General features: G+C 41.3%; 1 protein-coding gene across 2 annotated transcripts in view; it reads right to left on the bottom strand.

The window, feature by feature from the left end:
* Window positions 1-26,317, bottom strand: part of SEH1H (Transducin/WD40 repeat-like superfamily protein) — a 346,770-nt gene that overhangs the window by 191,700 nt on the left and 128,753 nt on the right. The gene's annotated exons all lie outside the window — the stretch shown is intronic.

The following is a 26,317-nucleotide window of genomic DNA, read 5'->3' as shown; positions in this document are numbered from 1 at the left end:
AACACTTAGTTTCAGCATCTATAGCTTCAGTTTCTATTAAAATGGAAAGTCCATGCCAAGTTATTCTTGACAGCACCAACTACTTCCAATAGTGGTCCTACATTGTGGATTTACTTAGAAATAAAGGTCTCTACAGAATAGCCACATGCCAAGAAACCAAACCGAAAGATGAAGATAAGGCAGCTAAATGGGAAAATAGGCAAGATCAAGCACGTGGGTTGATAGGGATGTCTATTTCTCCGGATCTTAGATTCCATATTGCAGAACTTGATACTCCTAATGAAGCATTGAAATAGATTACTAAAGTTTTTGGAATAAAAAATGAACTTAGAGCCCATCAACTTGAAAATGAGTTGCTTACATTGGACCCCAATAATTTTTCTTGCATTGAATATTTTTTGTCCAAGTTCAAGACCCTTAGACTTCTCTTGGAAGTTGTTAAGGTTAAGAAAGAAGATAGTAACATTATCTATTCCATTCTTACTAAGTTGGGACCAGCCTACTCTGTGTTTGTTTCCACCTTCCATTCTACAAGAGAAGCCTTCATTTCTCAAGGACAAGACTACAAGTCCCCTTCCTTTGATTCTTTTTGTGATTCTTTAATAAGAGAACAAGAAAAAATCTTACACCTTGGTCTTCTTAATCTTGGAAACTCTTCTAAGAAAGCATTAGCCGCCCAGCAGCAACCAAATCCAAAGAATCCTAAGAAGTTGTATCCTAAAAGGAATGGTCCTAAACCAAACAAGGGTCCTAAGCAATCTCAGCCTCAAAATGAAAAATCATTCAACAAAATGATAAGACAAATAAAAACAAAGGGAAGAAGACTGATAGACATTGCAACTTTTGTAATCGAGATGGCCACTTAGAATCCAAATGCTTTAAGAAGATGGAAGCCTTGGAAGCAGCAATGAAGAAGCATAACATCCATTTGGAGCACTCTTCAACTTCAACTTCATCTTCAGGAATGGCACTTTCTGCATGTGGTTGTCAAGCATATCGGTCTGGCTATGCACTAAATGTATCTTCTTCTTCTCATTCTCATGAGTGGCTCATTGATTCTGGAGCTTCTTATCACATGGCCAAAAACAAAGCCATGTTTTCTTCTTTAAATGATTGTAACACCAAAAATATATATGTTGGTGATGATAGATCTCCTAGTGCTGTAGGGACTGGAACTGTTCATATAGACAATGGTCAGTTTAATGATGTATTATGTGTTCCAACCTTATCCTGCAACCTTCTATCTGTATATCAGATAACTCATTCAGGTGAAGGTAAAATCGTTGAATTTTCACCTCACGATGTTGTAATTAAGGACTTAAGAGATCCTAGACAGATTTTAGCTACTGGCATTGCTGATGATTCTACAAGGTTGTATAAGTTTCACAACTTTGGGTCATCAAATCTTTCCTCAGTATTTGTTGCTCATAATGATGAAGTGAGCAAACTTTGGCATGAGCGATTTGGTCACTTAAACTATCGCTCTCTTCAAAATCTATGTAAAGAAAATATGGTGACAGGTCTTCCAATGGTATCTTGCAGAGATGGTGTTTGTTCCGGATGTGTACTCGAAAAACATCATCGAGACAGTTTTGAAAAACGTGCCTCTTGGCACGCCTCAACCCTTTTACAGCTCGTGCATAGTGATTTATGTGGTCCACTTCCAGTTGTTTCATTCTCTGGCTACAAGTATTTCTTAACTTTCATTGATGATTTCTCCAGACGCACTTGGGTATACTTCTTAAAACTCAAGAGTGAAGTATTTAACATGTTCTTGGCCTTTAAGGCCTTTGTTGAAAAACAATCTGGACATCAACTTCTTAAGCTAAGATCTGATAATGGCGGAGAATATGTTAACAATTCATCAACTTTTGCACTGAGAATGAAATTCAAATGCAACATAATGTTCCATATACTCCACAACAAAATGGTGTAGCTGAAAGGAAGAATCGCACCTGAAAGGAAATGGCTAATTGTATGCTTCAATCTAAAGGACTTAGTCTTAATTATTGGGCAGAAGCAATTAACTGTGCAAATTACATAATAAATCGCACTCCTACTAAGGTTTTAAAGAATATCACTCCAGAAGAAGCATGGAGCTCAATCAAACCAGATGTGAGTCACTTTTGTGTTTTTGGAAGTGAAGCATGGGCCCATATTCCAGATGAGAAACATAAAGCTTTAGAACCTAAGAGTGAAAAATGTATTTTCGTTGGATATTCTGAAGATGTCAAAGGATATAGACTTATTCCACTTAAGTCCAAAAATGTTATCATTAGAAGAGATGTAAAGTTTGCTGAAAATATATCGGCCTGCGAGCCTAGTTCGGCGGATGTGCCACCTCTCCCTATCTCTTCTACTTTTGAAAATATTTCTTCTTCAGATGATGAAAGCGAGGATGAAAATCCTCCCCCACCTTCTCAGGATCCTCTTTCAGCTCCTCAGCTTCCAAAATGGGTCCGTGCTACTCGGGATGCAGCAGGTGATCTTGCTGGTGATCCTACAGATCAGCGACGTACACGTTCTCAGTTTGATAGAGCCTCTTCTTTACTGGCTCAAGCTTCAGTGAATTATGATCCTGACACCTTTGCAGAAGCTTCAGGCCATCCAGATTGGAAAGCAGCTATGAATGAAGAATATCATTCATTATTGGCAAATGATACATGGGATCTTGTTCCTCTACCAAAGGGACGAAAACTTGTTAGATGCAAATGGGTTTACAGAACCAAGTATGGAGCAGATGGGAAAGTTGGTAAACATAAAGCTCGTCTTGTTGCTAAGGGTTTTTCACAAGTTGAAGGCATTGACTACACTGAAACCTTCTCCCCTGTTGCCAAAATGAACTCTATCCGCCTTGTTCTTTCCCTTGCTGCCTCTTTCAAATGGGAAGTCCATCAGATGGATGTTAAATCCGCCTTCTTGCATGGGGACTTGCATGAAGAAATCTATATGGAACAACCTATTGGCTTTATACAAACAGACTCTAGCCTTGTATGTCGGCTTAAGAAATCCCTTTATGGTCTCAAGCAAGCTCCTCGAGCTTGGTATGCCAAAAATGGATAACTTTCTTTTAGAAAATGGCTTTTCTAGGTGTCATTCTGACAATATTGTCTACACCAAGAAAGTGGGCAAGTCTCTTATCATTCTTGTTCTTTATGTTGATGATCTTATCCTGACTGGGACTGATCCTAACCTTATAAACCATGTGAAGTCTAGCCTTAAAAGGAAGTTTGAAATGACAGACTTAGGACACTTACATTATTTTATTGGTCTTCAAGTCTTGCAATCCAAGGAAGGTATTTCCCTTTCCCAGTCCAAGTATGCCTGTGATATTCTACGCCATTTTCACATGGAAGACTGTAAGCCAGCCCCTTCTCCCTTTCAGTCTGGAGTCAAACTTTTAGTCACTTGTACTTCTCCTGAAGTTGATGCTACCTTATACCGTCAACTTGTAGGAAAACTTTTGTATCTAACCCATACTCGTCCTGACCTTTCCTTTGATGTTGGCCTTGTTGCTCGGTTTATGCAAAACCCACGTGAAAGTCATTGGAAAGTAGCTAAAAGAATACTTCGTTATGTTCGAGGTACAGTTCAGTTTGGGATTCATTACAGTGCCGAAGCATCTCCTCTATTGGTTGGTTTCATTGATTCCGATTGGACTGGTGACCCTGATGATCGGAAGTCTACTGCAGGTTATGTGTTCACTCTTGGTTCAGAACCTATTACATGGGCTTCAAGAAACAAGGTGCCATTTCTCTTTCTTCAGCAGAAGTAGAGTATCGTGGTGTCGTAGAAGCTAGTAAGGAAGCCTTGTGGCTTCGTCAGATCCTGTCAGAGTTTGGCTTTCAGCAGTAGCATCCGACTACACTTTGGTGTGATAATCAAAGTGCCATTCAACTATGCAAAGATCCAATCCAACATCAGCGGAGCAAACACATTGAACTGCACATGCACTTCATCAGAAAGCTCGTGCACGACCATGTTCTTGAAGTGCAATATTGTTCAACAGATGATCAAGTTGCAGACATCTTTACAAAGGCTCTCACAGAGGCGAAGTTCACTAAACTTCGATTTATGGTTGGAGTTCAGGAAGTTGTCACTAAGGGGGGATAGGCTCTAGTGCCTCCTTCCTTCTCCTATTGTGTCATATTTGTAAATCCTTCAATCATATCCCAAGTTGTTCTTAAGGGGGGATGTTAGGATATTCCGACACATAGAAAATAGTTAAGTATAACTTGGTCTAGTATAGAGTTAGGTAAAGTGTGTTTCTTTACTATGTACATTTTGTAACTTACAATCCGACAGTCACGATATGTAGTGATCCGACGGTTCATTCTCTCCTCGGTATTATCGACACTTGATCCGTGGCTTAACACCCGATTGGTCCATGATCTCTATTTAAAGAGCATGGAGGGTCATTTGTAGGTTAACCGTCCATGAGAGAAGCTTATGTAAATTTTCATTCTTTTATTAATAAAATGCCTGAAGTGGCCGCGTTGGCTCAGGCCATGGACTGTTTCCCTCTTTGAGGGTTTAACCACGTCAAAAATACTGCTGTATTGATCTGTGATCTGTTTGTGAGCGGTGTCCTTTGGTGTTCTATCTAAGGAACTTACCCTGTAAATTCCTACATGCCTAATACACTTAAAGAATCATCACATTAACTTAAAGGCTCAATAAGCAATGTCTTGGTTGATTTTCAAGTGAGATTTTGGGACTGTTTGCATGCTAATTGTGGGCTGAGCTAAATCATATCAAAGTCTGGTGCATTATCATTGCTCTCTTGAAAGCATTGGTTGACTTGTATTGGTTTCTCTTTGATCTTGGGAATAAGCTATCATTCTTGCATACTAACTCTTGCATTTTTACACTCTTGCAAAAGCACCTCATTGGTAGTTGAATGCATCTGTTAGTATTTTCTTGCATTGCATATCACTGTTAGCAATCTCTTCTTGTGCTTGTCTCTATTGGTGCTTGTTATTATTGTGTTTAGGATCATCTATTGTGTCTCATTGGCTTATGATCTAAGTGATAAGAAGAAATTGCTCTCATTAGTGCTCTAAAATTGTTCTTGTGCCTACTTGCTAAGTAACATTAAGATAAGAGGAGTTAAATGAGATATTATGTAGACATTAATAAGCTCTAATAAGCTTTTGAGTAATCGACATTGCTAAATCTTGTTTCATTGGGATAATCTATAAAGTGTTCTCTAAAGTGACTTTTAATTGCTCGTCATCTTGTGTTGAATATCATTGTGAGCATCTCGATTTCAAGTGATTTGGTCTTGTTGGAGCATTTAATATATCTATAACCTCATTGAGGCAATCACTCATAATTTGCACCTTCATTCTAGGTTAGAAGTGCATCTCTAAAATTTACCTCCAAGCATAAGCTTCGTCGCTTTGTTGAAAGAAAGATAGGACCACCTTCTTCATAGAATTTGAGAAGTCTAGACCGTCATTCGTAGTTAACATAGGTGACCTTGTAGTTCTCTTGTGGGCAATCCCTTGTAGGAACGGAGGCACTTAGGTGGTTAGAACACAACAGAAGGTATCGTTAATGAGCTCTTAGCGTCCTTCCTTTGGGCTTCTCTTTGCAGCTTGCGTTCGAGACTAGCTTCAAAAGAATTGAGAGGAAGTATTCACCTAGATTAGGCATCTAATTAAAATTAACCAATATCCCGCATCACACCTTAGATCTAGGTCCTGCACTTCATTTAGGATAGAATTTGCATCCCGAAGCAACTATTCATCCGATAACTTGGAGTGTTAATCTATCTTGTGCAAGTAATTAATTTGAAGGCACTAGTCTCTCATTCATAATCTCAAGGAATCTAATCACACTGTGCTTAATAATCTCACTTGCTACCAAATTTTAAGTCAAGTTGCTAGGCCATTTAGTCGTGTCTCCTGGAACTTGTTGGTTCCCAACAAGTTTCTCATCATCTCATCTATAGGGACTACCCCACTTAACCTGCATTTAGAAGACAACTTAAATGCAGAGGGCAGGGATTAGAGTGACAGCCCTTGCCCTAAGCGTTATCGCATTATGGTGTACAATTTGGGTGACAATAGGTACAATGCATTGGATGCGCAGGCCATAAAATAGTGGTCATGGTTTTCAAGGGCTGAATGGGCACAAATTTCGAGGGTTGTATAGAGAAATTTTCAAGCGGCTGGGCATGATTTCCAAAGCAACTTGGGCGCAAAAATCGAGGAGCTGAGGCAACATGAAATTCTAGGAAATCTGGGCATGATTTCCAAGGGAGATAAGTTGTATTAATTGTTGATTTGACTGTTGTAAAATTTCTCTGAGAAATAAAAATTCCTCCTCTCCCTCTTATCGCTGATATTTGGGCAGCTATGGAACGAATTTCCCATGAGAAACCCTCCTGCCCCAAAGGAAAGCCCATCGTGCCTCAAAGAAGAATTCAAATTGGACTAAGGTAAATATTATTTATTAATGTGTGGGCACTCCACATATTATTATATTGTGTGACAAATTTATTTCGGCAAACCTTCATCTAAGTATTTGGCAAATATATTTGAATAATGTTAAGATTAAATTACAAGGGTTTCTTCCAATTCGGCCTCACCAAGAGTAAGGGTTACATTAGCATCAAAGTCACCCAATCAATTAATATAAATAAGTATTCGAGGAAGCTCATTCCAAGGGATCATCGAAGGGATCAGATCATCAACAAGATCTGAGATTCCGTAGGGCATTCCTTATGGAAAGAATGTATGGTATTTTTGTATGACAAAGATTGTATAGCATATTTATATATGGCTCACATTATCATCAATGATTTGCATAAGTTTTCCTCTATGGCTCACATTATCATCAATGATTCACATAAGTTTTCCTCTATGGCTCGCATTATATTTGTTTTTCTATGGTTCGTATATCAAATACTGAGGCTCGCATTGCTCTCCTTTGGTAGCTCGCATAATTACAAAAGTGGCTTGTTAATACAAAGGCTCGCATTTCTCTCCTTTGGTAGCTCGCATAATTACAACAATGGCTCGTTAGTACAGAGGCTCGCATACACTGTTGTGTAGCTCGCATTAATTTATGGTTCGATTTATTTATCTGTAGTGGCTTGCTCTTGTTATAACTCGCATTACTATGCTCTGTGACTCACATACGTTCATGTAGATCGCATTATATCCTTCAGTGGCTTGGATCTTCTTTTTTGTGGCTTGAATTAATATACAGTGGCTTGGATCTTCTTTTTTGTGGCTTGAATTAATATACAGTGGCTTGGATCTTCTTTTTTGTGGCTTGAATTAATATATAGTGGCTTGCATTAATGCACAGTGGTTCGTATATCCTCTCTGTGACTCGTTGACTTTATCTGTGGATCGTTATTTATGGCTTGCATACATTGTTGTAGCTCGCACTCTTCCACGTGGCTCGAATTATATCTCTTTGTCTCTCACATTTGTATATGCCAATGACATTGAGGCTCGATATATACTACAATGGCATTACATCATTGTGGCTCGCATTTTATACTCTATGGTTCGCATGTGATGTTAATGATGTTTGGGCAGTGACTTTGACATAATACAGTGTTTTACAATGACCCTGCTACATAACAGTGACCTAGATATGGAAACGACATACATGACAGTAACCCTAATATAATAGTGACCCCCATATGGTAGTAAACATATGGCAGTAAACTTATGGCAGTCTACTTCACATGACTCAGTGATCTATATGTATAACAGTGACCCTGTTGCATAACAATGATGTTGATGTATGACAGTAGCAGTGAACTTGTATGGCAGTATGGCAATGACTTTGTTGTATGATAGTAATCTTGATATGGCAGTAAATCATTGTGACAGTGACCATGTTTATGGTACACGATGACAGTTGAGAGTGATGGCGCCTATTCTTATGACTCTTGTCAGATATGATTCTTAATAACATTTGATGTCATTTGACAGTATCGATTCATGACAGTGATGATGTCCCTCGATAGTGATGACCTTTGATAGGGATAACACTTATTCCTATGGCATGGATGTTACTTCTTGTGAAAGTGATGTGGCAGCAGCTCTCTAGAGATCAGATCATTCAGTTCACAGACATTATTGTGAACTGACATGGGTTGGCCCTAGGAGGCCTGATGTGATTGATGTATCTCATTTGTACTTTGTATCAAAGTTGAACATTTGATGAATATCTAATAGAAGAAGAATTTGGTTGGGTTTTCCCCCTTGTGAGGTTTTGCCCTGGTCTTTGACCTAAATCTTGGTGTCTCTATTGTGTATGCTTTTCTTCTACTGTTCCTTTGTTGTTCCACTGCATTGTCAATGTTATTGTTCTCTCTACATAATTGCTAGAGATGAAATGATGATATGGGGTGAATTTTATATGAAAATGATGAAAAGTTTAAAAAAATTGCAATTATCTACAACAGAGAACAATCTATCGCTAAAAAGTAACACTTATCGGTTTTACCTTAGGGATTTTTCTAGCGTCAATTGACAAAAACACCTGTATTTATAGGTTGCTTGCGTTATTCTCAACAAAAGTGAGTAATGTAGGTCCATGTGTTTTAAGTTTGAAAATATTCATGTTTATGGCAACAGCAATAAATATGTTGGGTTGGGCATTAAACTTGATGTGACTTCATGAACTTGAAACCGAGTTGGGCTTGTTACCCACCAAAAGTGGGTAACCCCTAGGAGAAACTTTTCTTATATTCATCTCTTCCAGCCGACAGCCAACACCCCTTGATAAACATCGAGTAGCTAATGTGATGTGCCATGCATATCTCTGCCACCTGCATCAGCCATATGTTTCCTCATCCATTTGTCAAGAGCACATGTTGGAAGGTGGGCATCCAATCCAAAGCATGGATTGTGGGGTAACCTGGAAGAAGGAACGGCTTTGACCGTAGTCATGTTCTCTCACCTTAAATGGGGGGGTTAATTTTCAACCATAATCCAGTGGCACCTCCCCTAATGGCCCATAGCTTTAGGAAGGGCACTACCTGAGAAACCTCGATTGAGATATCGTAGCCCCATCTCTCCCCTTCCGTACCTACCACTTTCCATATCACATCATAAGCCCTATACTCCACCTCCATTCTTCGGTTTCAACTGACCATTGGTTCACTGGGATTTGGCACTTATATATCCTCATACTTGAATTGGTCATGGAAATTTTCCCTGGGAGGTTGATGCAGCTAAAAGAAAGTAAAGAGCATATAATGGCCACAAGCAGAACAAAAGAAAGAAAATTATAAAAATGCAAAAGATGGTCGGGACTTACAAATTAGCACATGGGCCAAAGCCAAGCATGAGCTCTACCTCCATATTATGGCCATCACCCAGTTCCTGGGTCAAAGTTTCCCCACCACATCAATGAAAAGGAACCCTTGCATGTCCCAACTCTAGTGGGCGATGAATGTTGTTTTTCCATGGCACATGAGAATCTGGTATGGATCTTAAAGTCTCTGACACAAACACACTCAAATGCCACAACAATCCTACTTTTCACAACGGAATAAACACATATCAGTGAATTAACTAGTGCACATGAAAACTTTTAACTTTTCAAACCCACTACCTGTTATATTAACAATCTAAATACAACAATCTTAGGGCTCCCATACTAGGGATCTTGGTCCTTACATACAACCCTGATACAAGGACACAACTAGGGCTTGGTGTCAGTCACTTTGACCACCAATCTACCCTGAACAAGACAACACTTGACCTACTCGTTGATGTGGCGCCTCGCAGCCCTTTCAGTCCACGTGTCCTGAACACATTTGGTGGGCCCTCTTGCCTTCCAAACTGCAGCTCCTCAATCTACCTCTATCAATGTACACAACTCCTCTAGGCCATTGATCTTAGGCTCAACATGATCTGCCCTATAGCTGCTCCATAGTCCATCAAGGATGCCAACTCATAGGGTCTTCAACCTACACACTACTATCACTTTTGCTACTCCAATAATGAGCGGGCTTAGGGCTTGGAGGCTCCCCACTTACCACTGAAGTTGCCCTCCTATAACTTACTCATCTTGGGCTTATCAACTGCTCTCTTGGATTCCCTTTAGCCCTTCAAAGAACCAACCCTTGAGCTCCAATACACCTACCTCTCCTAGCAGACTTCTTGTCCTTCACAAGTCTGCACTTAGTGCTCTTTTGACAGACACCTAACAGCCCTCCAACTGTACTTGGACTGCCTAACAATTATGTCCAAATTCTGGACTACATCCTGCATTGCTTCTTGCACTACTTTTTGCATACTGCATACGAGATTCTCTGTTCACAACTTCATTTGTGAACAGATCACATCCTTCCAAATCTATCCCCATTTCCTGCACTACACTTCCTACACTTGCAGTTCATGCAATGGGAGTTCTTGCACTGGCCTCTTGAAGTGATTTTGGCTACTCCAGAATGTTGCATCTAGGGACAAAAAAAAACTACCCTAACTCTATGACAATCAGTTGCTACTGTCACTATCATTAGGGCTCTTGAATCTGCCTAACTACAGTCACTCCTTGGCTAATCTAGGGTTGCTCCAACTATTGTTCAACACACTTATGAACATCCCTTTAACTTCTCCTCTTATCAACCCTCTACCCTCCTATAGATGACTAAAATAGGGTCTCTGCAACTAGCCCTCTTATCTTTGATTTGATATACTAAACCAGTGAACAAGGACTGCCAAATACTAAGTGTTAATTTGGCAGCTCAAGGAAAAATTCCCTCCTTTGGACAGCCTTCCTCATCAAGAGAGACCCCTCCTAGCCCTTAGAAGAATTTAATTTGGTTAAGGAAAAATGTATTTTTAATATGGAAACCCACATGTGCACAAAAGTACAGGTCAGCCTTAAGGAGAAATTGGGCACCCTTGGAAGCATATAAATACAAGTCAAGTGACCCTCATTTGGACATCATCATCAAGCATTTCCTTCTTCTCTCTTCTTTGGTTTGGCTCGCACAGGTTTGATATTGGTTCGCGGAAGTGGTATGTATAGGTTCGAGCTTGCACATGTGAAAAGGAAATTTTGATCTAGGGCCACAGGGTTGGAACAAGAAAATATTGTTTGTAGCCACACACATACAGGGTGTTCCTTACGGCTGGAGAGTTGCAGCTGCATTGATGATCTCTAGCTCCATGCAGCCAAGACCTAAGGTATTTGTGAAAAATTTTATGAAATTTCTGTTGCAATAACTGGAATTAATTCTTCTAACTCTAAAATTAATTATGCAGATTATTACTACGACAACAATGAATTAATCACACTACAATCTTCACAAATACAATACTACGGAAAAAAAAGCACTGGAAACTGAGAAATGCTAGCACACAAAAATTGTGACACCGTTATTTTGGACAAAAGTCCTCGGAAAAACCCAATGTGGGAAACCGGTTGCAGCTGCTGAGGGTTTATATTATTATTATGCAGCAAAAATTCTAAGTACAATAGAAATGTCACCAAACTGGCAATTCTACCCATGAGAAATATTGGCAAAAGTATACTAAGGGATTTTACCCTCTCCGAACAATCCTAGCACCCGACTGCCTCTGAAAAGCAAGTTGTCCACCTGCTTTGCGTAGGCCTTGCATCACCCTAGAGCAGACCCTCACATGCTTGGTCTGGAACTATTGCCAATCTAGTCGTCCTACATGTTGCTGACTGGGAAAATGCTTCTCCGACCCTCTGGAAAATCTTCTCGGCCTCTGAAACTGAAAAAATGTCCTCCCCTTCAGCCAAATTGAACTACTCTACTGAAGCAACTGCTGCTTCCTGTAGAAAATTTTGGCCTCCTTTTTCTGACTCTCCAGAACTAGAAAACTTCTTTCAAATCATTGTTGACCTCTCCTGCCACCTGCTACTCGCCTCCTAGCTCGATCTCCACTATTGAATCACTCCTACAACTAGGAATTTGATATGTCTGGGCAACTGAGTATCTGCACTGGTGTGTTCTCCATCTACCCATTGATTTCTTCCTATAATCTCCAGTTGGGACTGCAATGGCCACGATTAAAACTTAATCAATGGCTGAGATCAAGTCGATCTGTGTGAGCTTCTAGATAATTCACACCTTTCTCAATTAATTCCTATTAATTAACCACTTTTCCTAAGTTAGACTTAGGAAATATTTAATTATGGTCAATTAATTTAATTGAGCCATCTCTAGGTGGAATTTCCAGAAACTATTTATGGGTTTTGGAGAACTCCTATGTTTTAGCCTCTTCACCAAGTCTCAACACTAGAGCACCATCTGATGCTACAAAAACTAACAATATTTTGACAGTTGACCATAGACTTTGACCGTTGACAGCAAGACTGGGAACTTTGATTCTAATCAGTATTGTTGTTGGGCTCATCTCTTGGATATTGTTTGCTTGGTTTTGCTGGATAGTGTTGTTATTGAAGAATTAAATCATTGTACTCTCTCTTTGTTGAACATTTTATGACAATCTAATAAGAAAAAGAATTTGAAAGGGTTTTCCCCCTTGTGGGGTTTTTTCCTTAGTCTTTGACCAAATCCTTGTGTCTCTTGTTATTGTTCTTGATTTTCTATTGTCTATTGCATTTATTGTTCTATCTACAATTGTTATTGATCATTGGAAGATTAAATTGTTTTGAAAGATTGCTAATTAAATATAAGAATTGGCTAAAGTAATTATAACAACATAGAATAGTCGAAAATTAATAGTAACCCTTACCTTCAAACAGTCCATCACACAGTCATAATACTCATTGTTCTTTCCTTCAATCTGAAGAATTCCTCGGCCCTCTTTTCTCTCTGAATTTTTTATGCACTTCCCTTAAGGCTTGTGGCCCTCATACCAGATCCATACCATACTGTATGTCTCATTTCCTAGGTTTCGGCCTCCTTAGAGATGCACAGAACTAGGTCGTTGTTGGACTAATCTTGCATGAGGGTTAGCTCTGTAACTAGAGCTCAAGGATTGTTGTTCTAAAACCCTTCAGAACAGCTCCTTTTCCTCATCCACTCAGCGCTTTGTCTGTTGCATGCTAGCCTCATTCCACATGCCACTTCGTCCTTCTTTTCTATCCCAAAAACTCGCTCATCTGTTCACAAGTCTCGTCCTCCCTACCATAATTCCACGCACAGCTCTGCGGCATAGTCATAGGATTAGGGTCTTCTTTTCTTAGAGTCTTGGCCCTTACTCTTGCACAGAATCCAGCGCTCAAATGATAGACCTTGAGGGCAAATTCTAAGGGAAAAGTAGCCACAGAATTAGCCCTTAACTAGGGCACAAGCTAGTCATAGAAGGCATCCTCAAAACTCTGCCATATCTGACCTACGCAAGGGCTCAAGCTTCGGATCTAAACTTGTCTACAAACCTGGGCTTTCTCGGCCTTTCATCACCATGAATGAGACCCTCAAGGCTCCATATCGTCCCTTCTCTAGTCCTATGGCTATCTTGAGACACTCGCACTTCATTCTTCAAAAATATGCTCCCTTGGATCAAATCACGGCCTCCACTAGCAACCCTACTCGTCCTACTAGCTCAACCTCTCCTTGGCTACATCTCTAGCAACGCTACAACCAAATGAGCTCCTCCCACTTGATACTCTTGCCTTGATCCTAAGGCCTCCTTAAATAGTTTTCCCTAAGCCTTTTAGGAACCCTCTAGAACTCAAGGTTTCTATCCACTTAGACCATAGGAAATATTAATTTTCTTTTTTAATTTTCTTTTAGATTTAAACCCCTTCACTTGGGTTCTTTGCCCACAAAGCCTTTTGTGACCAAACTCACAAACCCATCTCACTAGGCTTGTGGAGTACCTCCCAAGCTACATAATTCAACAATGAACTGCCCCACCATTAAGGGGGTAATAATTATTATACATCATACAAAGCATACTCTCATTCCTCGAAGCTTTGAGCAAGAACACAAAGAAAAATCAAGCAAAAATAAAGGGCAATTAAAGGGGTAGAAAAAAAAAGGTCGAGGTAACTCATGCATCCACGATTACTCCCTCCTCACATCCATACACCCAAGATGTGGAGCTTCACTCATGTTGGTCCCTTCGACCATGGCACTTGTACATGAAGTTTTCTCCTCTCCATTCAATCATTATTCACATGGCACTTATCGATTTAAGGGTGGACCAACGACATGTCTTTCCCCTTAGGGGCTGGAAACACCTAATGGAGTTGTCTATTAGCCACTCCTACCCAATGTTATTAGAACCGAACGGTCATCGAACCAAACAACCTTGTCGACCGGGAACTGGTAAAAAACAGGAAAAAAACCGGTTTACCAAAAAGACATAAAATATTCATTTTTTAAAGAAAAACATATATATTCATGTGCATCCATATGAATCCAAGCCATTTATACACAAATATGCAAAAGTTATCATTTATATAGCAAGTAATAGTGCATATAACCAAATTATCCTTTTGTGCAAAACATCGCTAAACCGAAAAACATCAAGCAGCAGGCTCTAAAAGGTCTTTATAGTCCAAAATAACATGATAGTATGATACTACAGTCTACAATACTACAACTACAACCTACAAGTGCTAATTGTCAATGTCATCATCTGAATCATCATACTGATCATCCTCCTCATCTTCATTTGAAGAATGAGTAGCATCAAAGTCTGCAATCATTGCCTATATTGGGATCTTTATCATCATTATAACCCTCTAAGCATTAAAATAAGATCGAAAAAGCGTAGCATGTCAAGTCAAGATTTTGTTTTAGTGATGGGTACATTTACATTAATAAATTGCCTGAAGTGGCCTCGTTGGCTCAGGTTGTTGGGAATCACATTTGCCATTAGACCAAAACCCGCAGGTTTTAGTCAACTATTGCATCGCCAGAGATAAGGATCCACGAGAGGCGGTTAATCCATGTCGCGAAACACAAGGGGAGCATTGGCTTATCCAATGTCCAACAATCTCTCCCCAAACGCGAGCCGAGTGTGTATCGAACTCGTGACCTACGCTCTGATACCATGTAGGAATTTACAGGGTAAGTTCCTTAGATAGAACATCAAAGGACACCACTCACAAACAGATCACAAATCAATACACCAGTATTCTTGACATGGTTATAACCCTCAAAGAGGGAAACAGTCCACGACTTGAGCCAATGCGGCCACTTCAAACAATTTATTAATGTAAAAGAAAGAAAATTTACATAAGTTTCTCTCATGAACGGTCACCTAACAAATGACCCTCCATGCTCTTTAAATAGAGATCATGGACCAATTGAGTGTTAAGCCACAGATCAAGTGTCGGTAATACCAAGAAGAGAATGAACCGTCGGATCACTTCATGTCTAGAACATATCGTGACCGTCAAATTGTAAGTTACAAAAAGTACATACTAAAGAAACACACTTTACCAAACTATACACTAGACCAAATTGTACTTAATTATTTCCTATGTGTCGAAATATCCTAACAGAGTCAAGATAGAGTAGTTCGACAACCATTGCCACTAACATCAAAATACATAGAGGGATTGGTGCTCTTTATTAAATACTAGCTCCTTACCCTCGTACATGACAAAATCCAATAGAAATGTTGCAATCCCCGCAATCTTGATATCCTGAAAAATTGTTAAGTCTGCTGGATTTTGAGTGAAATCTAAAATTCTACTTTCTCCGTATGAAATCCAATGAGGTTGGAACCACTCTCAAACATCTTGAGTCATTTCATAGTAATGTTAAAAATTTAAGTAAAAGGATGGAAATGAAAGATTAAGGAGAATGTCACTTTTACTTTAAGAATTTAACATTACCATGAAATGCATAGCAATAATAGGACCATAGGCTTGAATATTAGGCTGAGGACCATAACCTTGAATATTAGGTTGGCCTAGGGAAGAATTAGAAGTAAACCAACCAATTGAAAAAATCAAAAAACAAAAAAAGGCAATTTTTTTTATGCAGACCTCGGAAGGGACAAACAAAACAAAATCGGTCTTGAACCGGACGGTTCCGGTCTGGTTCTAATAACATTGCTCCCACCTAGGGAGGTAACACCATTACAAGATTAAAGCCCCAAATTTGGAAGGGAAGCCTTATAAGAAATGTCAATTTTCCCATTACTTTCAAGCTTGGTCCACTTAGATGCCAAAAATGATTATATGTACCTAATGGTGAAGTTGTAGCATCGAATATTGTGTGATTAACACGTGGTTTTATAATGGGTTGGGCAACTTAGCTGGGGCCCAAGTCCGCCAAAGGAGCATATTGAGAGCCAAAGGTGATGCATTGAGAGCCATGGGACTCCGAACAGTTGTAGAGCCTCATCTGTATCCATGGACACCTTTAGCACCCGCAGAGCTTCTGCACTTTGCCCTATATCATTTATGGGATGATGCACCTCGACCAACATGCTCCCAGTTGACTTAGTAGTACTACAGTGTCAGATAGTTGATCAAGGGCCCAAATGAGGTTTGTCTCATATCTTGGGACATGGGAGGGCTAGAACCATCTTCAGTGCCCTCAATGTTGGAGCAAAATCAGGCATTCACACCACCAAGAGACCCATGAGACCCATTTTTGTGCCCCAAAACCAAAATTGGGGTCCACAGGATGATTATGACAGAGATCTAGGGGCCAACCCCTAGATAGTGATTTTAGAGGGCTTCTACACTTGTTTTGGCACCATTTGCCCTCAATGCTAGCCCTAGAAAGGTCCTACGCTTGCATGACATTAGTACTTTACTCTATTTCAGCTCACACGTGTGGAGGATTTTTATGTTTTCACATTAGCTACTAGGTCGGCTTGTGACCTAGCTTGTAGAGAGACATTATTTTATGATTTGTAGGGGATTTTAGGCTAAAATATCTTCTCAACCTCCTCATATAAATAGAGGAGGCATTCATTCTTGTATCTTATCATCACACTTGGAGATTTTGTCCTCTCTCTCTAGAGAAATTTCGGCCCTTTGATATTTGGAGCTGATTTTGGTTATATTTGGAGCTATTCTTTGGACAAATAGATGGAATCTTTGCATGCTATCTTGTATGTGTACCTAATTGTTGAATATCTATTTTCTTCATGTCTAATGTATGGAATAATGTTGATTCTAGGTTATGCTAATTGTGCCCTAATTTGTTGAAGATATATTTAATGCTATCTAGATGATCTATTGCATGCATTACTCATATAACATGTGAATGGATTGTCGTATCTGTGAACTCCTAGTAGCTCTCCCATGAAAAATCCATTATCCAGCATAATTAATTGTTGAAATTTTGGTTGCTTGGGCATCAAAATCTCAGCCTCCTTGAGAACTTATTGGTTGACCTATCACATTACAAACTCCGCTCACCCAAGAATAAGGCACTGGCCCTCTTTTGGTGGTGATCACTTTAACTTTTATCCGTAAATTTTCTCCTTTACTTTGCCCTATTTCAGCCCCTTTAAGGCCAAGCGGCCAAGCCATGGCTTGGTGCGAATTCCTAGGGGAGAGAAATTTCCAGAGTTCGAGAGTCTAAATGCCAAGAGGACACTGGTTGCCACAAAACCCCTCCTTTTGGCAAGCATTCACTTCAATTTCGTCCATAAATTTCTTTGCCCTAGATACTAGCCCTAAGTTAACCCTAGTATGGATTTACCTTCAACTTGGGGGTTTTTGAAGGTTTCATGAGCCTTGATCTTACTGGTATATACCAACGGAAAGCTTTTCTCTTGGCCTTGATCTTTGGATATTCCAACACATAACAAATTACTCAAATCCTCAATCTTATGGTTATAGCCCTAGGCCTCTACATAGAAAGTGAATTGCCTCCCATTGGAGTGTCAAATCCATTGTTGTGTCTTTCGTGTAGGAGGTCTAGTCAAATCACCTCACATATCATACCTAGAACTGTTGAAATATGTGTAACTAGGTTCGGTCTTCATTAGTATGAAATGTATTCTTGTATATATAAAATGAAAAGGAAATTATTATTATTATTGGAGCATGGGTTTCATGCTCAAGTTCTTTTATTTTATAGGTCAAGCACCCATTGAGTGCTTCTAAGGTTTGTCCTAGGTATAAGAGTCATTGTCATATATGGAAGACCCTATGGGCACATTGTAAATTGTAAAAGAAAAATTATTTTGTCTTGAAAGTGTCAAAATACCTCCAAGATCAAGTCGACCTAATGAGTTGTCAAGTCGGCCTACATGAAGAGCCACGTCCACCCTTGAAGGAGCCTATATATAAGAGGAACTCGTCGTCCATTTAGATCATTCATTCACTCATCTCTTCTGCGAAGAAGGTAGAAGAAGCAAGTCGAAGAAGGAAGTGAGAAGAAGAAAAGGATGAAGAAGTCGAAGTGTTTGGGTCTCTCTCCATTCTTCTGGAAGTGCGAAGTTAGGGTTTCTGCGTTGGGCTAGTGCGAAGTTTGATTCCGGAAGCAGAAGAGAAGGAAGGCAAGAGAAGGTATCTTAGGGCATCTTACTAGCCCTATGACTCAAGTCAATGTAAGTGAGGTCAAGGGGAAGGAAGTTAGAGAGAGATCGAAGTCTCCTAGAGAAGCAACAACAGTTGCAGCAACTGCTAGTGAGCAAAATTTCGGATCTACTGGGAGGTCAAAGATATTTCAGCAAGAGGTTGAGGAAGACTTGATCTTGGAGGGTATTTGTCTAAGTCTAGATCATGGTATTCGTCAATTGAAATATTTCAAATATAGGGAGAGATTTTACGGGTTTTCCCCTCAAGAGGAGGGGTTTTGGCCCTGGTTTGCCGCCTATATACGAATGTTTTTAAAACCGGAACCGGTGACCGGACCGGTCCACCTAATGAACCGGTTTACCGACCGGAACCGGTCTAACCGGGACTGCTTTGGTCTAAACGAACCGGTTTTAAAAAAATACATTAAATAATTAATTTTTAATGAAACAAAACTATTTTTAAGATGTAAAACCATGATTCCAAGCCAATAGAGACAAAATATGCAAAGTTTGCTCATTTATATACCATGTAAAGGTGAATATATCAAAATGGCACCGAGTACAATACATATCATCGACAAAATAGCAAAATACATAAGAAATGAGGCTCTAAATGGCCTATAAAGTCCAAAAACAATGCTGCAAGCTATGACGCCATTGGCCTACTACAAGTCTACAGTGTACACATGATCAATCATCAAGTTCATCACCACTACTAGACACAGGATCATCATCAGGAGCTACATAGACATCATCTGGTTCAGAGTCTGAGGATGCCTCAACCTGATCTGCAACCTCAGTATCAGTGCCACCAATGACAATAGAAGTGGACCTAATGGAAGCACAAGTTTGTCGACCTGCATGACTAGTGCCTTCCATTGGTTCTTTGCCTTTCCTTGATGCCTCTACTGATCCTAGTTCTGATGCCACCACATACTCTGCATCATCCCCCGCTAAAGCCATGTCGATATCAAAATCAGCCTCAAACACAAGTTCTTCAGTCTCCTCCACCCATTCTGATGTTGGATCAATATCGTCCAACACAATGGGATCTAGATCAAGAGTTTTGCTCATCATTTGGAGCTCCGATTGCATTTATTGTTTACCCCCAAACCATGAAATCCTGAAAACCATTAAGTCTGCTGAATTTTGAGTGAAATCTAAAATTCTAGTTTCTCCATATGAAATCCAATGAGGTCGAAACCACTCTCAAACATCCTGAGTCATTTCATGGTAATGTTAAAAATTTAAGTAAAAGGATGAAAATGAAAATTAAAGGAAATGTCACTTTTACTTTAAGAATTTAACATTACCATTAATTGCCAACATTGTTAGGGTTGAAACACCTTAGTTTCCCCCCAAAACCCCTGAAACACAATGAAAAATATGCTTTTTTAACTTTACAGTGGGCGTGCCTAAAACCGGCTGGTTTAGGACAGAACCGACCGGTTTGATAAAAATCCGCCGGTTCCATCCTAAACCGGCCGGTTTTCACCGGTTAGGGCAAAAAAATGGCGAAATGGCCTTTCCAACTGGATTTTTTGGCCGGTTTAGACCGGCGGCCTTGCTAACCGGCCGGTTAGACCGATAACCAGTTTTTAAAAACGGTTTTGAAAACACTGCTATATACTATGTCATTGTTCTTACTGTTATGGCAACTTTTTGATGTATTGCACATTGGAATAAGAAAGATCAAAGCTAATAAGTAAAAAGGTAACACAAACAGTTATCAAGTTAACAGAATTAACATATATATTGCCCTATTGAATTCTCAACATAGTATCAGAGCTTTGGTTCTCTAAGGGCATCATGAAGATCTCCTCTACAATGAAGAAGGTCATCAAAAGGATGCAAGCCATCTCAAGAAATGTATCAAAGAAGTATCGAGTCTCATATTCTCTTCAAAGAAGGTATCACTCAAAGAAAGGGATGACGAACTCTTCTCGGCTCTCTCTGGGACATTCGAAGACGAAGACATCTGGGTGATTGATAGCGGTGCATCAAGGCACATGACTGGTCACTCCCAACAATTGAAGACCTTTGTCATGTCCCTTCCCAATTGAATTTGTAAGAAGTTTTTGTCTCCCCCCAATTTTAGTACAAATTTTGTTAAGTAAAGGACCCAAGCAATTTTGACTTAGGGACTTCGGAGAAATGAAGGTTGGATTAATTTGTTAGTGGAAGGTGGGGGCCACCCACGTGGGAAAACACATTGGGCAATTCGAATTGCCTTGGAGGGAAATCGTATGGTTGTTGGAGGGGCCCACATGAGGAAAAGGGAGGCCCACAAAGTCATAAGGAGGAAGAGCTCCTCACTTGGGCATTCATTCATACTTGCACATCGAAATCACTTGATTGTTTGCTCAAGCTGCTTAGTCGAGTCAACGAATCTTTCAAGCGAGAGATTCAACCTTACCTTCAGGGGACTACAAGTGCCACCCTAGGAAGGCATTTTCAGAGCACCTTGAGGAGTATTGGGGAAGATTCATAGCAAGCACACTCAGCCAAAAACCAATAGTGTGTATTTTTGGGCTAGCAGAGAGGGGAACACACAGTTTTGATCAGAGCTTCGTTGGGCCAACACTTAACCAGAGGTACTTGGAGAGTTGAAGGATAATAAGAGGCCAACCTTGGGGAGGAGCTTTGGAGCAGGTGAGTGCAGCAATTGGGTAGTTCGAAACTCAACCTTAGAGGACTACACAGAGGGCCAAACTGGGCATCACGTGGGCCTTGAGAGTGAGAGCCACAACACCGAGATTACATCATGGAAGGGAGGAAATTCATAAGTGATCACATCTCAGTGATTTGGGGCAATTTAGAGAGCTTTCCCAGCATCATTCAGACAGACCGAGTTTGCTAGCTTCAGCAGAAGGACGAGCTCCCACAACTTCATAGATGCCCAGTTGGTTCAGAGGAGGGGCCTCACCACAACCGAGTTTGAGGGCTTTTCAGTCTTGGTGCCGAGTGACCGTACCATGCAGTGCACTCAGTATGTGCCCGCTTTGACAGTGGCCATGGGGAACTACTCTATGACGGACCATTTCTTTGTGGTCGATGTGCCAGACACCAACGTGGTGATGGGTGTCCAATGGTTGTACTCCCTTGGGCGAGTTACCACTGATTGGAAGAAACTAGAGATGGAGTTCACCGACCCGAATGGCAAATCGATGGTCCTTAGAGGCATGCATTCATACCCACCATAGACAGTCTCAGCACATAGGATGGAGGCATATCTACGACATGGAGACATAGCATGGGCAGTGGAGCTGAGGATTTCAGAGGTTGGAGGGCGGGCCCAACCACCACCTCCGGACATATAGGCTTTGTTTCACAAGTACTCAGTGGTATTTGGAGATATCCCACCAAGGCAGCCACCAGATAGGGGATTTGAGCACACCATCGAGCTAGAGCCTGGTGTGCAAGCGGTGATCACCACCCCTTATAGGCATCCTAAGGCCTATAAGGATGAGATTGAGCGGGCCATCAAGGAACTGTTGGCATTGGGCCACATCAGGCCAAGTTCCAGTCCCTTTGCTTCTTCAGTGGTGTTGGTGAAGAAGAAGGATGGAACCTTGCGCATGTGCATTGACTACCGAGCCCTCAACAGGGAGACATTGAAGAACCGGTCCCCATACCCCGCATCGATGAGTTGGTGGATGAGCTTAGAGGAGCCAAGTACTTCTCTAAGATAGATGTATGTTCCGAGTACCATCAAATTAGAGTGAGGGATCAAAACATCCCCAAGACAACTTTCTGATGTCATTATGGGCACTTCGAGTTCCTGGTCATGCCATTTGGGTTTAGCAACGCCCCGGCTACCTTTCAATCGTGTATGAACCATGTGTTCCAGAGGAAATTGAGGAGGTTTGGATTGGTTTTCTTCGATGACATCTTGATATACAGCGGGACTAGGGAGGAGCATCTCCAGCAGTTGGAGGAGGTGCTACGTATTTTGGAGGAACAGCAGTTCTATGCCAAGTTGTCCAAGTGTGAGTTTAGCCTGACCGAGATGCTCTACTTGGGGCATATTATTGGCGCAGATGGCTACCCGTGATTGGCCAGTACCCAGAGATGTGACAGCACTGAGGAGCTTCTTGGGCATCTGCACATATTACCGGAAGTTCGTCAAGGGATTTTCGCAGTTGGCAGCTCCCCTCATGGATTTGACAAAGAGAGCAGCTTTCGCATGGACAGATGGGGCACAGACATCTTTTGACCACCTCGAGGAGGTGATGAGCAATTTTCCAATTTTGGCACTTCCGGACTTCTCCCAGCCCTTCACCGTGGAGTGTGATGCATCCGGGGAGGGAGTTGGAGCAGTACTATCTCAGGATGGGCACCCCATTGCTTTCGAGAGTCGGAAGCTCTTACCCCATGAGAGGTCATATTCTATATATGACAAGGAGATGCTGGCCATTATGCATGCCTTGGCCAAGTTCCGACAGTATTTGGTGGGTAACAGGTTCCAGGTGAAGACTGATCACAACAGTCTTCGTCACTTCATGGGGCAGCAGGGCCTCAGCAACAGATAGCATTGATGGGTCAGCAAGCTACAGGCCTATGATTTTGACATAGAGTATGTGCGAGGGAAACACAATGTGGTGGTTGATGCCCTATCCAGGAGACCCGCAAGCCTATCACTCATGAGCATTTGCCATCATTGGAAGACCCAATTATTGGTTGAGTATTTTAAGAACAGGAGGGCATGCGAGATTCTGGAGGGTACCCAGGCAGAAGAGCGTTACCGGGTGATGGACGAGGTCATCTACTACAAGGGGCGTCGGTTCCCAACTCGCAATTAATGGATAGAGTGCTCTAGGCAGCACATTGTTGGCATTATGGCACAAGTTTGGAGCTATGGCACAGGTGTTGTCCTTGATGGCAACTCTCTTTGGTAACAGATCTCAGTTCAGGCTTTCAGAATGAAGGAAAAGACATATACACAGGTTCATCTAGACGAAGACGCATATACACGCGGGTTAGACGTTTCAAAGGCGTGTGTGCGTATACACGCACTTTCATGCAAGGAAAAGCGCGTATATGTTGGAGAACTTACCTTTAGTCCGTGGTAGTTAGTCCTTGGTATTTGAACCTATGGTTTGGACCATGGTACCTCGTCAGACGTGTTGATCGCAAGTATTGGGTCCGTGGTATTGGTTTATTATGGTTTTGGACCGTGGTAGTGTGGAAGGCCTAAGACTATAAAAGAGGAAGGATATCATTTGGCAAAGGATCATCTGAATTATTGTTGAATATCTGATAAAGTGCTAGATCTGGAATACTGGTAATTGGGTTATGGTGCAGATCTGGATCTGAATGAAGGAGGAACCTTAGCGCAAAGAGAAGGATAAGTTCTCTTGATGGATCATAATCTTTAAGCTTGAATGATAGTATCTCTGTATGATTTTGATCTGTTACATGTGGCGCTTGCTTGATCTATAAAACTGATAATCTGGGTTAATTGGTGTTTGAATATCTGAAAGAGCGAATTATTTTTTATAGATCTGTACGCAGGTTCAGTGAAGCGAAGGCGCGTATATACGCTGGTTCAGTGAAGGAAAACAGCGTATACGCAGGTTGTTCCATACGCAGAAGCGTATGCACGCAGGTTTCAGGTTATTAAAGTAGCGTATATATTTTGAGTTGTGATCTTGCTGCTTCTGTTTATTGCTGCAGTGTTCTGGGTTCAGATTTGGTGTGTGGTTACTGTTACTGTGATCTGGGTACAGTCGTCAGAGAAGTGTTTATTTTGATTCAGTTTTGATTGGTGAAAAGGTGATTGGGTGATGCAGAAATTCTTGATGTTTGATTGATGCTATTTGTGGATCCAGTCTGAAAATTTATGAAACGTGGTCCCTGAAAGAAAGAGAAGGTTGTAGCCTTCTGTAGGCCAGCACCTACGTACTAGTATCTTGGCTAGTGCAAGAGCTAAGGGGGTTGTAGCTCCCTTCCAGGAGAAGCTGGAAAATGAGAGAGAGTTGTAGCTCTCTGCAGGTTGCAGCCTGCGTACTGGTAAAGGACTGCACCAGTACAATTGTAAAAAGAAGTTTCTAATTAAAGAAAAGATAGAGACGAATTGCAGCAGGTGGTTTTCACCCACATTGGGTTTCCACCTTATATCTTGTGTTCTTGTGTGCGATTGTCTTTCTTCTCTACTTTACTGTTCTGGTTACTGGTTAGTTGATGCTTAAATACAGATTAAAAATCAACATCAGAAAGATAAAGTAAATTAAAGGGTTTGCATTGTATACGCGGGTTTCCTTCTGTATAGTTGCGTATATACGCAGGTTCAATTAACTGAAGTAGTGTATATCATTTGATTTTGAAAAAGGAATAATTGACTTGATAATACTGATTCACCCCCCCTCTCAGTATTATTTCCAACACACATGACTCGCCATTGTCAAGGCATCAGGGGTTCAAGAAAACATACATGGCAGTGGGAGCGTTTTACATGGAAGGGCCTCAAGGGGGACATGTTGAGGCACGTACAAGAGTGTGAGGCATGTCAGAGGAACAAGGGGGAGTTGATTCATCCTGCAGGATTATTACAGCCCTTGCCATCCCCGAGGGGAAATGGGAGAGTATCTCCATGGACTTCATCCTGGGGCTCCCCACAGTGCAAGGCAAGGATTGCATCTATGTAGTATTTGACCGGTTGACCAAGTATGCCCACTTTTTCGCCATCCCTACCAGATATTCGGCTTCACAAGTTGTAGAGTTGTTCTTCAGGGAGGTCTTCCAGTTACACGGGCTTCCTAAGAACATAGTGAGTGACAGGGATAGGAGGTTCATGGGAGGCTTCTCACAGGAGCTCTTTAGGTTGGTTGGTACTGAGCTCACCTCTAGCTCGAGCTACCACCCCCAGGCAGATGGCCAGACCAAGCAAGTTAATCAGTAGCTAGAGGGTTACCTGAGGAACTACATGACTGGGTAGCAGAGGGCTTGGATTCGGTGGCTGCACATGGACGAGTATTGCTACAACACCACCTATCACATGTCCATTGGTATGACTCCTTTCTGTGCCTTGTATGGTTATGATGCATTATCTTTTGTTGATGTTGTTTTTTGGAGACAGATTGGATCCAAGAGAGCCAAGACATCCTCAAGGCTCTCAAGGATAACTTAGTGACAACGTAGAACCAGCAAAAGATGTACGCAGATAAGCATTGAACTGAGAGGCATTTCGAGGAGGGGGATTTGGTGTACCTCCGGTTATAGCCATATCGGCAGTCCATGTTGAAGCAGAAGGGGACCGAGAAGCTACAGCCCCGTTTTTATGGGCCATTTAGGGTAGTCAGGCGAGTTGGGGAGGTGGCCTACGTGTTGGAGTTGCCTCCGAGGAGCAGGATTCACAACATATTCCATGTCATGCCTTAAACAGGTGCTGGGACAACAGGTGACAGCAGCAGTGGAGTTACCCCCACTGGATGATGAGGGCCATCTAGTTTTGGAGCCTGAGGCCATTTCGAAGAGGCGAGAGAGGAAGTTGAGGAGCAAGACCATTAGGGAGTTTTTGGTGTGTTGGAGGAACCTACCGGATGAAGATGCCACCTAGGAGGGTGAGCACATTCTGGAGCACCCAGCACTGAAGTTGCTTGATGGCAAGCAACATTTGGGAGGGGAGGACTATCATGTCCCTTCCCAAATGAATTTGTAACAAGTTTTTGTCTCTCCCCAATTTTGTACAAATTTTGTTAAGTAAAGGACCCAAGCAATTTTGACTTAGGGACTTAGGAGAAATGAAGGTTGGATTAATTTGCTAGTGGAAGGTGGGGGCCACCCACATGGGAAAACGCATTGGGCAATTCGAATTGCCTTGGAGGGAAATCGTATGGTTGTTGGAGGGGCCCACATGAGGAAAAGGGAGGCCCACAAAGTGATAAGGAGGA

The sequence above is a fragment of the Pinus tabuliformis genome, chromosome 1_2, assembly GCF_031772625.1.
Source record: "Pinus tabuliformis cultivar Carrire ecotype Pingquan chromosome 1_2, CPIR1, whole genome shotgun sequence".
NCBI classification, from domain to species: Eukaryota; Viridiplantae; Streptophyta; class Pinopsida; order Pinales; family Pinaceae; genus Pinus; species Pinus tabuliformis.
The sequence above is the reverse complement of the archived record's forward strand: the minus strand, read 5'-3'. Positions and strand labels throughout refer to the sequence as shown.